Source organism: Simochromis diagramma, unplaced genomic scaffold (genome assembly GCF_900408965.1).
Source record: "Simochromis diagramma unplaced genomic scaffold, fSimDia1.1 OVJJ01000776.1, whole genome shotgun sequence".
NCBI classification, from domain to species: Eukaryota; Metazoa; Chordata; class Actinopteri; order Cichliformes; family Cichlidae; genus Simochromis; species Simochromis diagramma.
Genome location: NW_024387296.1, coordinates 576,109 through 594,778, shown reverse-complemented (window position 1 = coordinate 594,778; position 18,670 = coordinate 576,109). Strand labels below are relative to the sequence as shown.

The window sequence follows — 18,670 nt, the reverse complement described above, 5'->3', positions numbered from 1 at the left end:
ACATTGTGCAGAAGATGGACTACAAAACAAACATCTTACTTTGTCACAATGTGTTCTAACCCTGTTGTTTTATGGAGGTTATATAAACAGGAACAGCTTGTTAAAAATATTGCTTCATTATTAAGTTTGAATTTTAAAGAAGAACGAACAGTTAGGGTCAGATTTACTAACATCTGCAGCAGGTCAAACACGTCTTTTGATGTTAAAGAGCTGCTAGATTTACTAAAGAGACTGTCCTAAAACTCTCCAGTCAGTCCTCAAGCTGTGTTTTGAGGTGAGCCCCACTTATTTTTCCTCCATAATACAGTTTATATGAAGCTGAAATGAATTACGCTTCCTATTTTTTAATAGTGCACACAGCTAACTCTCTGCTGAATATGTAAAAAATAAAAGTGTTACTGTGTTACATGCCTGACTGTTGCTCATGGTCTGATGGGAAATCATGTTTTCTGTTCTTTAGCACATCGAAGAGTCAGCATTTCACAGCTGCTCTCCAGCTGATTTTTACTGAACTGAAGTGGCTTCTTCATAGAGAGATTAAAGCACACTGTTAGTAGATCATCCTGTAATTGTGACATTGTGGTGGACCAGTGGAGGGCTCCACTCACACCCAGTTCTCAGGAAGTATTGTTGCTGTGTTTTGGAGGGAAAGTGTTCAGTTCTGTGGTGATGAGTAATAAACGAGCAGTGTTTATCGAGAGCTCTCGTGTCGTCTGTGTTTACCTCCACATTGGTGACCCCTGACTCGAACATGCTGCAGTCCGATGTTGGCGCCGACTCCGCTCTGGATGCATCAGCAGCCGCCAGCCCTCTGCCTCCGGCCACAGCTACGTTTGCTGTGGCGCTCGAGCTGCCGGACTTTTGGCTTCACGATCCCCCGTCGTGGTTCGTGCACGTGGAGGCCCAGTTCGCCCTTCGTGGCATCTCGGCTGACGACACGAAATATCACCATGTGGAGGCTTCTCTCGACCCGCTAGCCACCCGTCGTTGACTCTCCTCCGGGACCCACCCACCCGAGAGAAGTACGCCGCCCTTAAGGAGCTGCTTCTTCGGCGCTATGCCCTCACCGACGCAGAGGGAGCCGAGAAGCTCCTCTCCCTCTCAGGCCTGGGTGGTGGTACGGCTCTCGAACTGATGGAGCACATGCTATCCTTTCTCGGACCGGACGACGGGGGATTCCTCTTCGCCCACATTTTCCTCTGACAGCTGCCGGCGGCCGTGAGAGCCGGCCTCGCCAACTCTCCGCTTCTGGGCACGAAGGATTATCGCTCCCTGGCTGAGGACGCGGATCGTATTCTCCTGGCTACCCGCACTTCCCACGATCACGACCCAATTCCAGCCTCGCCGGCGGCGCCTTCCACTTCCCCGCTGACCTGCCACGACGTACCCGATCCTTCGCTGACGGCAAAGATCGCGGCACAGCGACACCACGGACGGGACCTCTGTTTCTACCATCAGCGTTTTGGCGCCGAAGCGCGCCGCTGTCTGCCGCCGTGCGCTTTTCCGACCCTGGGATATGGACCCCGCCAGCGCGCTGTAGCGGCCACGATCGCTGGCGACAAAGAAAAACTGCTCTTCATAGAAGACTCGCGCTCTGGGAGACGTTTCCTGGTCGACTCCGGTGTTCTGACAAACCATCCTACTTTGGCAAAACGACCTACCAGTAGGAGAATTTTACGCTGCCATATGACAAACTGCCCTACTTTGGCAAAATGTCCTACTGTATGTAATTTATGCACATTTCTGCTGCCAAACAATAATTCCAGCACAAATTTAAGTAGGTATGACGGTTTGCCACTTAACTTTGCCCATCAGAGTATGTTTGTAGCTGATATTCATAAAGCCAGTTCGGTTTGACACTTTTTTTTACCCATTAAAGTGTGCTTGTAGGTCACATTCACAAAGGTAGCATGTTTTTGGCACGCAATTCTTCCTGTCAGAGTATGCTTCTACTTTATAATAACAAAGGTAGCATGTTTTGGCACGTAATTCTTCCCATCAGAATTATGCTTCTTGCTCTTATTAACAAAGGTAGCATGTTTTGGCACGCAATTCTTCCTGTCAGAGTATGCTTCTACTTTATAATAACAAAGGTAGCATGTTTTGGCACGTAATTCTTCCCATCAGAATTATGCTTCTAGTTTATAATAACAACGGTAGCATGTTTTGGCACGTAATTCTTCCCATCAGAATTATGCTTCTACTTTATAATAACAACAGTAGCATGGTTTGGCACTTGTTTGTAGAAGCAGTCTGCATGCCAAGGTGCTTAATTTATACAGCTGTCACCACTGAAGTGATTGGAACACCTGACTATATAAACTTTGACAATGAACTCACTCCATTATAGTTACAGTATATATTTACTGAATATATTTACAGATACATATATTTGACATTTATAGATCCAACAGAACACAGGGAGAAAGAACTGAAAAAGAAACGTGTACAAATTATGCACATTTGTCGCACAGGTACTTGACCAGGCTGCTCTCATATTGAGCACATCCAAAATGTGCCCATCTGGAACAAAACTCGCACTGCACCTGAAGAGGGAGAAGGGGGGGGGGTGTAAGTGTGTTAACCAACATTATGAATTTGATGAGAAAATAATTACTACAGTGGCTTGCAAAAGTATTCGGCCCCCATGAACTTTTCCACATTTTGTCAGATTGCATTCACAAACATGAATCTATTTTATTGGAATTCCACGTGAAAGACCAATGTCTCTACCAGTCTCTAGCTGGTAGAGACAGACCCTAAAAGACTGGCAGCTGTAATTGCAGATAAAGGTGGTTCTACAAAGTATTGACTCAGGGGGCTGAATAATTAGGCACACCCCACTTTTCAGTTATTCATTTGTAAAAATTGTTTGGAATCATGTATGATTGTTGTTCCACTTCTCACGTGTGCACCACTTTGTATTGGTCTTTCACGTGGAATTCAGTTTCCTATTTACGTTTATATGATTCACAGAAGTTTGTAATTTTTTGCATGATGTGCGTCCTGCACCACCCAAACGATCTGGGGCGTATCGGAGCCATTTCTGCACTGCTTGTGCAAAGACAAACTCGGACATAGGGTTTGCCCCTAAATGCTGCGTCAGGCTCCAATCAAGGCAAAGCGTCTCACCTATAGACACATTTTAAGAGATGGAATTAGCGTGTCTCATGTCTTAAATGTGTATGCAAGTGCTTGTGTGTTTAATCAACAGGCCGTTGTTATGTATTTAAATCACATCTGACAGCTATTACACTTTATAGTTACATAACCTTTATATACTTACCATTGCCTTATTTGCCTCTTGTGATTGAAGAGCTGGCTCTGCATTGTTTAGCTCCTCAATGTTGTGCAAGGGCAAATCCAGAGGCAGTACCCCAGCATCTACCGATTCATTGCAGCCGGTATTGCGGATGGCTCTGACCTCCTCACGGAGTTCGTTAACAGCTCTCGTCAGGTCTGACAGAAAAAGATAATTTTTTTTTTTAACTATTTAAGAATACAGACAACTTGTCAAAAGTTTCCTTGTGTCACACACAGATATGTACAAAGACACTAGACAGTATTTTATTACCTGGTATTTTCACTCGAGGGCCTGGGGAAACCATTTTTTTGTGGGCTGCTCATCCTCTGAGTCACTATACGTGTACAGGGGATTTGGTCTAAAGAAAAAAAGTTGAAAACGGTCATAAGTAATTACAAATGTGCTTTTGGAATATTTTTTCCTAAAGTTACAGTTTGATTTATAACAACACACACAGGAAACGGAGATGTGCAAGAAGGTACAGTATACAAGGAATTTTTGAAGTGCACAAGTGTACACGGCTTTGCATTTATAAAAAGTTTACAAGCTTCCACTTTTTGGACTATATTATGTGGTGATATTGCAGTATGCAAGCACCACAGATATGTATAAAAGACAAGATCATAAATTCTTAGCAATCAAAGATATGTTTGTGAAATAAAAAAAGTTTTACTTGTGCTTTCTTTTATGACTGGTCTGAGTTTCAGCTTCGGACTCAAGGTCAGACGTATCACAGTGTTCACTTAGATATTTCTGAAGACTGCGTTCTGCTTCGTGAAATGTGTCTGGAAGTACAAACACAATGTATGGCCAGACATAAATTAGGACACGAAAAACTTGTTATTGTTACATTTATACAACACCAATCCAGATGATACCCACCATGGCTTATTAGAAGTCGGACTGGTGCATAGGTGAGCCATGTTGCACCAGGATGAACTCTTCTCTTTACTGCGGCGTGGATCCTGAATGTGTCTCACGGAGGATATGGAGGCCATGACAATTTCTCCCCATTTATCCATGATCTAGGGACTATTTCTGTACCACCAGTGCTAAACTGCACAATGCACCAGTCTTTCATTATTATCTTTTTTTTAATTTGGAGTCCCTTTTTGCCCTGTCTAGGATAAACAGGAAACAGATAATTACAATATATTTCATAGTCACTACAAAACTTGATCTATTGATTGAACTAAATAATAAATAATAGCTTAAAATGTATATAGGCAACAATTACAAGCAACCCGTATATGTAAGCATTTTAAACACTGAAGATAATAAAATTAACAGTATTTTGTCTAAGTCTGCCATTGTAGGAATTCATGGCACCGAGACAAAAACTTGGCGCACAGTGTGGCGTCAAAATAGGCGCACACCTTTGACGCTGCGTTTTCTCCGTCTTCCTCGTCCACACGTAAATGCTAAACGCAGTTTACGTGTGGACAAAAGGTGCAAACGCAAGTTAGGTGAGCGTGCAGCGTAAAGTTTGAATTGAGTGCGAATCGAAGCGGGTGCTCTCCAATCATTAAAAGGAACAAAGTCATTGAACACATTTATACAGTTACCTTTACGTTTATCAATCATATATCACAGATTTACAATTTTTTGTAGTACTATGCTAAAAAGCAACTACAGAGCGAAAGTCTGGGTCAAGCGCCGAGGTGACGGCAAGAACAAAGGAACCCTCGAAGCGTTAAAGCTAGCTTTGTAAGGAAATATAACGGAAAAGTATGAAACGAAAATATTTTCTTTGTTGATAGACTTTGTTTGAAGTGCAATTTATTTGTTGCCGGATTGTAAGATGAAAGTAGACACAATTTCGGGCTCCCACATTTTATCCGAAACTTTACATTAACAAGTTTGTTTGTTTTTTTTTTACTGTTATTCAAATGCAACCGCGGAAATAACGAATAGAACACAAGTCATTCATTCTTACTAGTGATGGCCCGCTTGAAGCTGACGCTCCGGAGCGTGTGTCGAAAAAAACAACACACTGGTTCAGAAGCACTGTGTCGAGGCTTGCTTCGTTTGGCAAAAGTCACGTGACCAGTGACGCCCGAAGCTTCATTACGCACGTAACTGCTTCGGTACCTGATTCAAACGGATATAAGGAAGTGAATCATCCACGGGATTCGTGGAGTGTGTTGATGGTGACAGATAGCGAAGAGGTGATCATTCCACTGACAGATATGGAGCCAGCGAGGAAAAGAGGACGTTCTGGCGTGTGGGTATATTTTGAGTTGATTTTGCTCAATTCATCTTATCTGCCGAAGTGAAAAACCTGAAATGTCCAAAATCATGTTTTCATAATGTAAATATCATTACAGCATATGACTTTAGGAACACTTCCATGTGAATTAAAGCTGATGAAGACTACAAAAATGTATTTGACACTATACGTACATTACATTGCTACAGTTTAGAAAATCATTTTGTTTATTGTTTTTAGGTGATAGTCTGCAGGACCCAGGAATACCTGCATATCTACCAGCTTGCAGTGTGGTTCCTGCACTCCACAGCCTCTTCTGTTCCATGCAAGTGGATTTTCTCCAAGGCAGGAGAAACTATTTCTAAGAAAAGAAACAGACTCAGCCAGCGCACAGTAACACTAATCCTCTTTTTAACTGTAAATAACAAAAGGGCTACCTGACATAGATCATGTTTTTACTTTGCAAGCTCTTGATTAGGGGTGGGTTTTGATTATCGCCTTTCTGATTACAATCCATGCTAAATTGAATAAAGTGATATTGATTCATTACAATCCTGTGTCGATTTGTAAATTAATGTATTATGCCTGAAACGCCAGCATCTCAGGTTGAACCTCACAACATGTCGTCAAACACCATACAGCTAAAACAGTACCTGGGAGCAGGTTTACGGATTCTGCATACAAACGTCAGAATCAGATTTTGGTGCGTCGTCGGGTCCGCGCTGTGTTTGCCTCTTTTTTTTCGCTGACTGTCCTGTGATTAAATGACAAGTAGATGGAGGCAGGACTCCACAGCAGGGGCATGCTCCATAATGTGCTGTGCGTTATCATATGTATAATGTATATATTGCTCACTTATTGTATTTACCAACATCAAGGAGTTATGAGCAAAGAAAGGCCACACCATAGTGCATGTTTAAATAGGGAAAGTTTATTGATCAAAATGTATTACGCAAATACGCATTACATTTTTTCAGCCCCCCAATCGAGAAAACAAAACCAATTACATGTTCAAAGCAACGGAACGGTGGCCCAATATCGGAGAGAACTCCACTCTTGATTGAGCAGTCCGTTTTATTCTGCAGATTCAAGCTGCTCTTCAAAATATTCGCCACCACCCGCCACTAACACATGACCCTACGCTGTGTCACTGCATCATTTCATGTTTGGCACTGATCACCACCTGCACTCATGTATATATCTTTCTACGTAGCACTCATAATTCTTATTCTCATGTATATATCTCATGTATATCTCATGCACATATCTTTCTTTCTACATAGCACTTTAATTCTTATTGTTTGCACTGAAGCACCGCAGCAATTTCCTAATGTTGTAAACGTCAACATCTGGCAATAAACCCCATTCTGATTCTGATTCTGATTCTGATTCTGACCAGATGTCACCGGAGAGGACTGTGTTGAAAAGCTTCGAGTAATGAACCGTTTTTCAATACAAGCTTCAGTGCTTCGGAAAGCTTCATTTGGCCATCACTAATTCTTACCTTATACTAATCGTGGTGCAGGCCAGTGCACTGCATGAACTGATGCCTTCTCCGGTCAATTCCGCTGAGAGTAAATCTAATGTCCCGCTCTACTGTACAAGACAATGGTTACCTGGAGGGATGTACCAATGTGGTAGGGGTGCTGCGGAATAGTCCAAGTGGTAGCAGCTTTAATTTCCCGCTCAACCATAAATCGATGGTTTTTCAACGTGATTGTTGTCACCTTGTCAACTATAAATAGATCAACAATCAACGATGACAGAACAACAGTGAATCAATGTTATTTCAATGTCAGTGTAAGGTTTCATCAGTATTTCAATGTTGTTTCAACATTGGTTTTGTGTTGACATTTCAATCCTGACGATTCTGATGGTTCAGATGGAAAATCAACATCTGTTCAATGTCTCCTTGCTATCTGGGATTTCACTTACCTCATCAGAAAGCCACCCACTATCCTCCAGTGTGCGAAAAGAAGAGTCATACAATTTGTATGGCCCAACGACTGCCTCCACACGCCCGGTGTCTTTTGCAGCCCAAAGCCACTTCACTAAAAAACAAAATATGATAAGTTTCTTTAGTAATAACAGTTGCCATTTGAAAATCACGGTCAATGACCAACGGGCCACAAGCAGACAAGGGCCAACGGGCCACAAGCAGACAAGGGCCAATGGGCCAACAACATAAACATGCCAAAGGGGAGTAGCTTTATGTAAATCAGAAATTAGCCAAAATTGGACCAACAGGTCAAAATTAGCAAGAGGGGAGAAAAAAATAAAACATTCTATCCATTTGACTAGCCAAACAGGCAACAATTGACCAACCGGTCAGAATGAGATTTTTAGCTATGCCACCTTTTTCCTGCGTGCTGGGTTTTTGGGGGGTCACTGGTACAAGCTCTTCTGGTCCAACCACTAATGTCCAGCTACTGGTCTCTAACTGGTCCCCCCAGCACCTCACACCAGAGGACATCCACATCCTGAAAGAATTTGTTTATGTTTTTGTCAGGTTTATATTGTTGATTGTTGCAGAGCCCCGCAGGGGACATGGGAGAAAAAAAAATTAAGACGGACTTTTGCGAGATCTAGCAAAAGTTTTAGCCGCATTCTTCGGAGGCCGCCAGCTCGAAGCCAACCGGGAGGTCGAGGCACAAGCTAGTGGGTGTCAGATCTCCGAAAACGTCGGAGCACTTTTGCAAATATGTGACGTCTTGTAAACCGAGCAGGTATCTGACGTTTACACAACTACATTCACGTCTCAAAATATCTTAAAAGTGTATTTTGTGACCCAGAAAGAGTAATATTACAACTAAGAGATCCCGAGTTAGTTTTGCGAGATCTCGCAAAAGTCCGTCTTAATTTTTTTTCTCCCATGTCCCCTGCAGGGCTCTGTAGATTGTCATTTATGCTTAGAAATATTTCACCATATATGCTTAGAGGTGTATAATCGATTGTGTAGTGATAGGATGTGTGATCCTTAGGAGTCTGCAAAGACTTCGTGTGCATTCCAGAGTGTTCTGGCACTCACACCCACATCCTGGGAGCATGGGAGAGGTCGTACCTTCTCTTATTGTTTTGTGGTAGGATAAACGTAGTCTTTATGGGGTCACACTCTGAACCCCCCCCCCCCCACACACACACACACACACACACTTACACAGTATTCTTTGTCCACATTTGTACCTATATGAAACGTCATATGTTAATGAACCTATGCATATTCATGTAACCACAATAAAAGAGCAGTGTTACAGGGGAGCGGAGGAGAGTCTGACGGAGGTTAAGTGGGTGGAACGACACTTGGCTCCAGGCAGGCCTCCCTCATTCATGAGTATTACAAAGAACTTTGCCTACTTGTGTTTTGCTTTTGCTGTGTAGTAAATTGTCCTTAACGTTCCAGCGAATAAAATAAACCGAAAAACAAACAAATAATGACAAACAAATAAAACAAAACTGATAGGTTTATGCTACAAACCTGTCAGTTTTGTCTTTTTCACACCAAATTAGACAAACTATTTAGAAAAACACATATTTTAACTGCCATTTTAAGAGTGTATTTTTTCTTGCCAGATCAAAAAAAGGTTTTATAAACATGTTTGTATATTTTATGTGTAGTAACCTCAGTGCCATTAGTATGTTATTTGTGCTTGTTGACTAATATTCCCAAGCCTGTCGTCTGTTATCTTTGCAGTATTAATAAACTTTACTCCAAAAGTTAATTCTGGACGATTGATCAACAACCACTGATCAATGGCCATGAGTACCATTCACAGAGAGTTGGGGAGTGGGTGCAATCACAGCAATGTAAGATGGCAGAAGATGTACCCTTAGGTCCCCTCCTCGATTCCGAGATGGTCTTTCCCTTTTCACGTAAATGGCCTCTTTGACTCCGCGCTCAAACATCCTCATCATTGAAAGAGTGTCCACTGGCCTGTAGGTGTAAATAGACTGCAGAGTCCTGGCCTGACGAGGTAGCTCTTCTGTGTTGTGCCATCCGCTTCGCCAGAGGTTGTTTGGTTTCCCCGATGTATAAATCCTGGCAATCCTCCTGGCACTTAACAGTGTACACTATGTTACTCTGTTTGTGTCGGGGGACCCGATCCTTGGGGTGGACCAGCGTGTTTTGGGGTTTAAAAGCCACAGAGACCCGGTGTTTAGAAAAAATGCATCTCAGCTGTTCCGATACTCCTGACACATATGGGATCACTACGGGTTTTTGCTTAGGCAGTTGTTGTCCTTCTCTCCTGGATCGGCTGGAGCTTTCTTTAGGCGCCGTCCCAGCTTTGACAAAAGTCCAGCTGGGATAACCACATTTGGCTACATCCAGATGAACAGAATCAATGTTTGGAGATTAATCTAAAAAAAAAAAACAACAGCATATCTTTATAAATGCCTTTAGGGGAAAAAAAATACGTTTCCCACAGAATATGATGTCACTTCTGGTTTTGGCAGGTAATGGCGGACATGCGATAGTCAGGAAAGAAACAGCAAACTGCAGGCTAACAACAGCAGTGACATTGTTCAATACAACTTCAATACAGGATGTGGTGTCTGAAACATGTTATGTCCTTGGACACTCAGAAACCAAAACATATCAGCTGACATGGTAAAAGATTTTATGCTTCATAAAGTTTAAATACGAAAATGTCCAGTATTTAAACATGAAATTTTTTTTTGTGTCTAATGATTTTTAATTAGAAGTTTTGAAATAAAAGGTGGCACAGTGGTCAGCACTGTTACCGTACAGCAAGAAGGTCCTAAGTTCAATTCCACCATCAGGCCGGGGTCTTTCTGTGTTGCTTCTGCTCGGATACTCCAGCTTTCTCCCACAGTCCAAAGACATGCAGTTAGTGGGGATAGATTAATTGCTCAATCTAAGGCTACATTCACACTGCAGGTCTTAATGCTCAATTCCGATTTCTTGATCAAATCAGATTTTTTTGTCTGCTCGTTCACACTACAAATAAAATGCGACAGCAAACGCTCTCTAGTGTGAACGCTCAAAGCGGCCCGCATGCGCAAAAGAAAATGTCACACACAACGCGCTCTGTTTAGACCCAGAGCAAACAATATTGTTTGACTGATGGCTCTTAATATAAAGACTTCGGACTTCACGTTTCAGATTTCTGTGAGAATCTGCAGATTATGCAGAACAAATAAAATGTTCACGTTTCTCCAACGTTGTCTTCCCAACAGTTTCAGCGGATGGCCAGGAAGCGTTCACGATGTCTTCTCCGGCGCTGATAATTGGCGTCTGTCTTGTGTCAGTGACGTAAAAGACGGATTTAATGCGACATGACGGTTCAAACAGCAGTCGCTTTCTAAAATATCGGATATGTATCGGATTCAGTACCACATACGAAAGTGACCCAGATCGGATTTGAAAATATTGGATATGGGTCGCATAGGGTCAAAAAAATCGGATTTGATGCGCTTTCACCTGCAGTGTGAACGTAGCCTATGTTGCCCATAGGTGTGAATGTGAGAGCGAATGGTTGGCTTTCTCTGAGTATTACCCCTGCGACACTCTGGCATGTACCCTGCCTCTTGCCCTATGACAGCTGGGATAGGCTCCAGAGCCTCCTGTTACCCTGAAAAGGATAAGTGGAAGCGAATGGACAGATGCGTTTTTTCTGTCCTTTTGTGTGTCTGAAACTATACTCTCATGAACATTTGAGTCAGGTTGGACTTCCATCCTGACCAGATCTCATGAACCTCCACCTACCATGGCTCATATTTCAAATCCACCATCTATTGGTTATTCTGGGTATTACATCATGGAACTTAGTAGAAACTCCAAAACTCAAGTTTCAAATCAATTCCTTTAAACGTGTTTGCATTCAGGTATGATACATAGTTTAAAATCTCATATAAAGTGATAAATGAGAACCAAAAACAGCTCACTGATGATCTGAGGCCAGAAACAGGATTTTGTTTTATCCAGGTAACTTCAGGATTAATCCTGGGTTCACGGTATAGAGGATAATTTACTTCTCCTGGAAGATCCTTCAGACCTTTGTGTTCGGTAGGAAGGTCAAAAGTTTTGTGACATCTGTACTTTATGTTTCTCTGATGGGCATCATTAAAGAAAGAAAAAATCTGAGATATAACCTAAAACTTTCTTTTAAAAGCAAATTTTATGACATATATAAATATATCAGGTTCTTCTGTATCTTATTGATAAAGCTGTCATATTGTTAAGTCTGTTAACTTACACAGTGGACATTTTCAAAAAGGCTAAACTTTATTCATAGTAGTTCTTCTCCAATATTTCTAACCAAAGCACATTCATACATCACTTTTAAACTAAACTATTGCACACAGATTTCCCTCTCACTCAAACACAATTTTGCACAATTTTCCAGATACAGTGTAGTTTTAGCTTCCTTTGTAAAATCAGTCGCTCTATGCCCAGACACTTATCCATGCCTTGATCACATACTGCCACCATTACACCCCACAAACACATAAAATAATAAAAAAAGACTTAATACACACAGTACAGTCTTTCTGAAATAGTTCTTCTTCACTTTCCTCTAGTTCAGTAAATTATATGATTATAAGTATATTATCATTTCAGTCTTTTACTTTAACAGTTGATGTTCATGAAATTGGTCTTTGAATAAGGAAACATAAAACTATCATAAAAATATGGCAAAAGTTACCCCCACACACAGAAGCGACCTTGTACCCGTTATGTGTATTGTCATGAACTAAGTACAGTTAAAATGAATGCGGTATGTTTAGCATGTATTTTGGTCACATGGCTTTCTGAACTACCCACCAAATGAGAGCTTAGCTAGCTGCTTCTCAGGGCAGTATGCTGAAAAACCTCAACTTTTCTGAATAAAGTTATCAAATTTTCAGAGGTTGTCTAAGAGAATATTGGGAGCAACAACACCATGAAGTCCAAAGAACACACCAGACAGGTCAGGGATAAAGTTATTGAGAAATTTAAAGCAGGCTTAGGCTACAAAAAGATTTCCCAAGCCTTGAACATCCCACGGAGCACTGTTCAAGCGATCATTCAGAAATGGAAGGAGTATGGCACAACTGCAATCTTACCAAGACAAGGCCGTCCGCCTAAACTCACAGGCCGAACAAGGAGAGCGCTGATCAGAAATGCAGCCAAGACGCCCATGGTGACTCTGGACGAGCTGCAGAGATCTACAGCTCAGGTGGGGGAATCTGTCCATAGACAACTATTAGTCGTGCACTGCACAAAGTTGGCCTTTATGGAAGAGTGGCAAGAAGAAAGCCATTGTTAACAGAAAACCATAAGAAGTCCCGTTTGCAGTTTGCCACAAGCCATGTGGGGGACACAGCAAACATGTGGAAGAAGGTGCTCTGGTCAGATGAGACCAAAATTGAACTTTTTGGCCAAAATGCAAAACGCTATGTGTGGCGGGAAACTAACACTGCACATCACTCTGAACACACCATCCCCACTGTCAAATATGGTGGTGGCAGCATCATGCTCTGGGGGTGCTTCTCTTCAGCAGGGACAGGGAAGCTGGTCAGAGTTGATGGGAAGATGGATGGAGCCAAATACAGGGCAATCTTGGAAGAAAACCTCTTGGAGTCTGCAAAAGACTTTAGACTGGGGCGGAGGTTCAACTTCCAGCAGGACAACGACCCTAAACATAAAGCCAGGGCAACAATGGAACGGTTTAAAACTGTCACGGCGAGTGAGATGAGCCGTGTGGAGATAATGAAGTTGGATCCAAATGCAGGCACTTTAAAGGTGAGAAGGTGGTTTATTGAAATACACGGCACAGGGGAAAAATGGCAAACGGAGAGAAACTAAACTATACTGGAAACAACTAAACTACGGAGCAGGAACCAGAACATGAACGACGGCGAGCAGAGGCGGATGACGGTAGCCAGCAGGGAAACACACAGATGAAGCAGGGTGGATACACAGACGGACCAGCAACTACAATGACAGAAGACGCGACTTAAATACACACAGAGAAACACAGGGAGATTACACACAGGTGGGGAACACAGCTGGGAGTAATCAACAAGACGAGACAGAGGTAAAACTGAACACACTCACATGAGACGCAGACCTTCACAATAAAACAGGAAACAAGAGATCACTACACGAGGACGCAGACAGGACACAGAACTAAACTCGCACAAAACATGAGAACACAAAACCTGCGAACAAAAACCCTAAACCAGAATCACAGTAATATAATATATCACAAATAATCAAAACACCAGACAGCCCCAAAGCACTCCAACATGCAAAATAAACCAAAACATAAGGAACTCAAAATACTGGGTCGAAACTGACCCAGAACCGTGACAAAAACAAAACATATCCATGTGTTAGAACGGCCCAGTCAAAGTCCAGACCTAAATCCAATCCAGAATCTGCGGCAAGATCAGAAAACTGCTGTTCACAAACACTGTCCATCTAATCTGACTGAGCTGGAGCTGTTTTGCAAAGAAGAATGGGCAAGGATTTCAGTCTGTAGATGTGCAAAGCTGGTAGAGACAGACCCTAAAAGACTGGCAGCTGTAACTGCAGCAAAAGGTGGTTCTGCAAAGTATTGACTCAGGGGGCTGAATAATTACGCACACCCACTTTGCAGTTATTTATTTGTAAAAACTGTTTGGAATCATGTATGATTTTTGTTCCACTTCTCTCATGTACTCCACTTTGTGTTGGTCTTTCACGTAGAATTCCAATAACATTGATTCATGTTTGTGGCTGTAATGTGACAAAATGTGGAAAAGTTCAAGGGGGCCGAATACTTTTGCAAGCCACTGTAAGAACCAATTCACTTCTGTCCATGTGATTGTTTTATTGCCTAACGATGTGTTATAAATAATCAATGTCAAGATAAAATCAGTGTATCACACACTTCTCTGGAAAATGAGATTTCCTCCTGACATCATAACTCCTATGAATCAAAAGCTCTCAAACTTTTATGTCCTAGTTGTCATAACTGTGCCACCGGGGTGATAGCAATTTAGTGACTGTTTTTGGTATTTAAGTAAATGTGAAGATACTGCCACTAATCCAGTGATCTTCTCCGGGTAGTCACTCTTTCTATGTTGAATGCTCTCAAATCTGTTGTATGACCTGTACCAGTGGATTGGTCTATATGGTCCATGACTCAAATTTTCTATGTGGTATGTGGTATACTGACAAAGCATTTAATGTGTATGCACTCCATCATAACATGTTGAAGTCCCAAAGTGATTATGTGTGGAGAATTTCTTGTTTGCAGTGTTAATGTGCAGGAGTCTCCATGGACTGCTGTGTTTGCAGGCAATACTGTGATCTATAGTATATGTGAGAGTAGAGAGCAGGTGGAAGAGTACATCAAGGTGACAACGCAGGATGAACAGTAGGGAAAAGTTAGAGAGATGAGACTGAGAAGATGTAGATGATTTAGTGCTGAGGAGGGATAGTGAATATACAGCAGCGGTCCCCAACCCCCGGGCCTCGGAACGGTACCGGTCCGTGAGTCGTTTGGTACCGGGCCGCGAGAGTTGAGGCTCAGGTGTGAAATGTGTGGTTTTTAGGGTTTTTATCGGTTTTCAGCGTTATTTTGTTATCGTTTTTATCGTTAACTCGGTTTTCCTGGGTCTTTTCACGTGTGTTATGAATAAATCTTCTTTTTTCGGTACCGGTACCAGTTTTATTTTCTTGTATTTATCCACGACACCTTAAAGGCCGGTCTGTGAAAATATTGTCGGGCATAAACCGGTCCGCGGCGCAAAAAAGGTTGAGGACCGCTGATATACAGGACAGCGAATGTTGATAATGTAGCTGACAGGCAGGAGGAAAAGATGAAGCCTGACAACAAAAAAAAAAAATGTTGAGAGACACGTGAGGGCTTTTAATTTGAAATCAATACTGAAAGTACAGTTTTGCATGAAGAGAGCAATAACACAGTCAGTATTATAATGAATATGAGATGAGAAAATAGCAATAATGTAAACAGTGCTGGTTTTTAATTTAAACATTTTTAGATGTTTTTTTTTTTCATCTTGTTCCATCATCTTTACTTGTTATCTTCTGATTGAAATATGACTGTGATACTGGACTGTACAGACTCATGACTCTATAAGCACATCTTTAATCTCAGTTGCTGCAATAGTGTTGAACAGACTGTATAAACAGCATGTCTGCCCACAAAAGAAAGAAGAAAAAAAAAAGATCAGTCTTGGTTTTAATTCAAACAGGTAAACAATCAAATACAGGCAGAAAAACATAAAATGACATAAAATGGTTTGACTGAGTGCAGTATTGTTGATGATCTGCTTAAAGTCCAACATCTCCCTCTAGTGGCCATATATAAACCATGTGTGAGGATGGTGTTAATGTAAAATGTGAATCATAGTGTTCCAGTCAGTCATCAGTGTGTCTCTGCACAGCTGTAATTAAAATGTGTTCAGAGGGCCTCAGTGTCTGAATGGTTCCAGTTCAGCTCCATAACAGCAGCGTCCCTGGTTTGATTCCTGTGTTTCAGCTCATATCTGCCTCTCTCACTGAGGGGACGTCCACTACATGGACATGGATTTGTTCATCAACCAAACAACAGATCACTGAGAACAGAAGACATTTTATTATTCAAGTTTGTTTTTGTTTTTTGTATGAACCTAGAAACGTCACAGACACCTCACTGGTTTATAAGTTATATGTTTAAATAGTTTTGTCTGTGAAGGTTCTCAGTCATCCAGGTCATTGTAGTCAAAGGAGCTTGCAAAGAAAAGCGTCTGGACTTCTTTAAGTTGCTTGAAGACGTTTCACCTCTCATCCGAGAAGCTTCTTCAGTTCTAAGGTCAAATGGTGGAGAGTCCCAGATATAAACCTAGTGGGAGTTTCCCCCAAAGAGGGACAAAGGACCCCCTGATGATCCTCCACCTAATCACATGAGCCAAGGTGTGAAGGTGTGGGTCCCAATCAGCCAGAGTTTCGGGTGAGCTCATTGTGAAACCTGGCCCCACCCTATCATGCGAATTCCTGAGGTCAGATGGCCCAGGATGTGAGTGGGCGTTAAGGCGTCTGGGAAGGGATCTCAAAACTGGACTATAGATGGCAGAGAGTTGGTGTCGTAAACCCCCGCCTCTGTTCAAAGATGGTCGCTCACAGTGCACATAGATGCTTCTTTCACTCCTCTTTCAAACCATCTGTCCTCTCTGTCCAAAATGTGAACATTGGCATCCTCGAAAGAGTGACCTTTGTCCTCTTTCGAGGACAAATAGTTTTATCACTTGCATTAGTTTTTAGAATGTATTTGTTCACCACTGTCTTTGCACTAAGAGTGAGCACAGAACTAAAGAGAAATTACACTCAGGTTGATTTGAGGTGAACATAAAGCCCGCCCTCTTCCTCTGAAGAGGAAGAGGGCGGGCTTTACTTGGTGTCAGTGACAGAAATGAAAAAAAGCTCAAATGAGTGAGAAGGACGATGAAGGAAACATCTGTGCTGTGTCTGCTCTGTAAGTAGAATCTCTGTGTTTGTTTGAATTCTTGTACTTTGACTGTCTGCTCTCCTGATAACTGATGATGGAGGAGAAGACATGAAAAACAAATCAGGCTGAATTCAAGTTCAAACACCACGAGGACCAACTGCAGGTCTGAACTGACTCTTTATCTTTGCTCAGGAGTCGAGGAAACACAGCAGGCAGTGAAAAGATCAAATCATTCACTCATTATATCAACACAGCTGCACAGTGGACACATGACTTTACATGTTTTTTTATATTGATGTAATGTGGAGATCATAACAATCAGAAGGAAACAATAATTGTATTCAGAGATGTTTTTTGGGGGGAAAAAAGAAGTAAAGGAGCTTGAAGTGTCCAGAATGTGAGAATAATTGGACTGTATTTGTTTTTATTGTGTTTTATTTTTTTAAACACTTTCAAGTCTTTTGATGTCCAAACTTCATTCTCCTCACCAACAGGAGTGAGTATGTAATCAATTAGATTGTTTGTTTGACTTTTAGTCTTTTTGTTAGCAATTAAGTATGCACAGTTTTCATTATATCATTTCCAAATTTCGTGTGATGGAAGATACCAGTAAAAGCTCAAGCTGATTTAATTTTAGTGAATATTTGGTCAAGGTCACATCAAATGTGACTTTGAAACAATTTAAAATATTAGATTGATTTAAGGTGTTAGTGGTATCTACCGTTACACAGACCGTGAACTTTATATTACCAACGTTTTTAATGGTTTTTTATGGACCATTTTTAAAATCTACAACAATTTACTAGGCCTTGGTAGACATGAGTACACCACTTTGGTATTCAATGCTTCAAGAATTTGGTCAAAGGTCAAACATGACAATGGTATAAAAGCAGGCTGTTCAGACATGTCGTAATAAAAATGTCAGGAAAAATGTAATTAAAAATAATAAAAATAAAATAAATAAAATAAAATACAGGTTTTAGTTTACCCTTTTTACTCTTAGATGAGTTGCACTCTGAATGCTGTTATTGACACGTTGCAGACATCAAACAGAAGAAGGAGTAGCTATATACGCGAGAGACGAGTTTGTGTGTTTGTCAGCTGTTTGTGTGGAGTTGTTCTTTATGTTCACTTCAAATCAACCTGAGTGTCATTTCTCTTTAGTTCTGATCTCACTGCTGAGCTGCACAACAAACCAAGGTCAGTAACCTTCTTCTGTCACAGTTTAAACCTGGTAGATCCTCACTGATATGACCTGATTGGGTTCATGTTTCAGAATCAAGCAAAACATCCTTTTAACACTTTAACACAGACACAAAAATATAACCGAGCAGCATTTTTCATTTTAACCATCACAGCTCGTCTGACTGTGAGTCCCAGCAGCTCTCAGTTCTTTGAATATGACTCTGTGACTCTGAACTGTGAGGAGGACGACAGCTCTGCTGGATGGACTCTGTGGAGAAATGGAAGCAAACATTGTCGAGGCCAGTTGGCAAAGCCAACCAGATGTCACATCAGTAAAATCTTCTCATGGGACAGTGGAGTTTACTGGTGTGAGTCCAGAGAGGGTCCCATCAGTAACATGGTTAACCTGACAGTCACTGGTAAGCTGAGTGTGTGGAGTTAGTGTTGATGAAGCTGTGTGTAAATGGATGAAATGCTGTAGTTTGTCTCTGTGTTGAGGTGGATCAGTGATCCTGCAGAGTCCTGTCCTCCCTG

The 18,670-nt window shown here is 41.6% G+C and overlaps 2 long non-coding RNA genes across 2 annotated transcripts; both read left to right on the top strand.

Annotated features, from left to right (window-relative positions):
* Positions 1 to 1,984: 1,984 nt before the first annotated feature.
* Positions 1,985 to 2,433, top strand: LOC120716505. Its single transcript, XR_005691955.1, has 2 exons — positions 1,985 to 2,031; positions 2,094 to 2,433. It is a non-coding gene; the product is annotated as an uncharacterized LOC120716505 (long non-coding RNA).
* A 15,475-nt stretch (positions 2,434 to 17,908) lies between these two features.
* LOC120716509 lies at positions 17,909 to 18,670 on the top strand. The gene is made up of 3 exons (XR_005691959.1): positions 17,909 to 18,151; positions 18,310 to 18,555; positions 18,635 to 18,670. It is a non-coding gene; the product is annotated as an uncharacterized LOC120716509 (long non-coding RNA).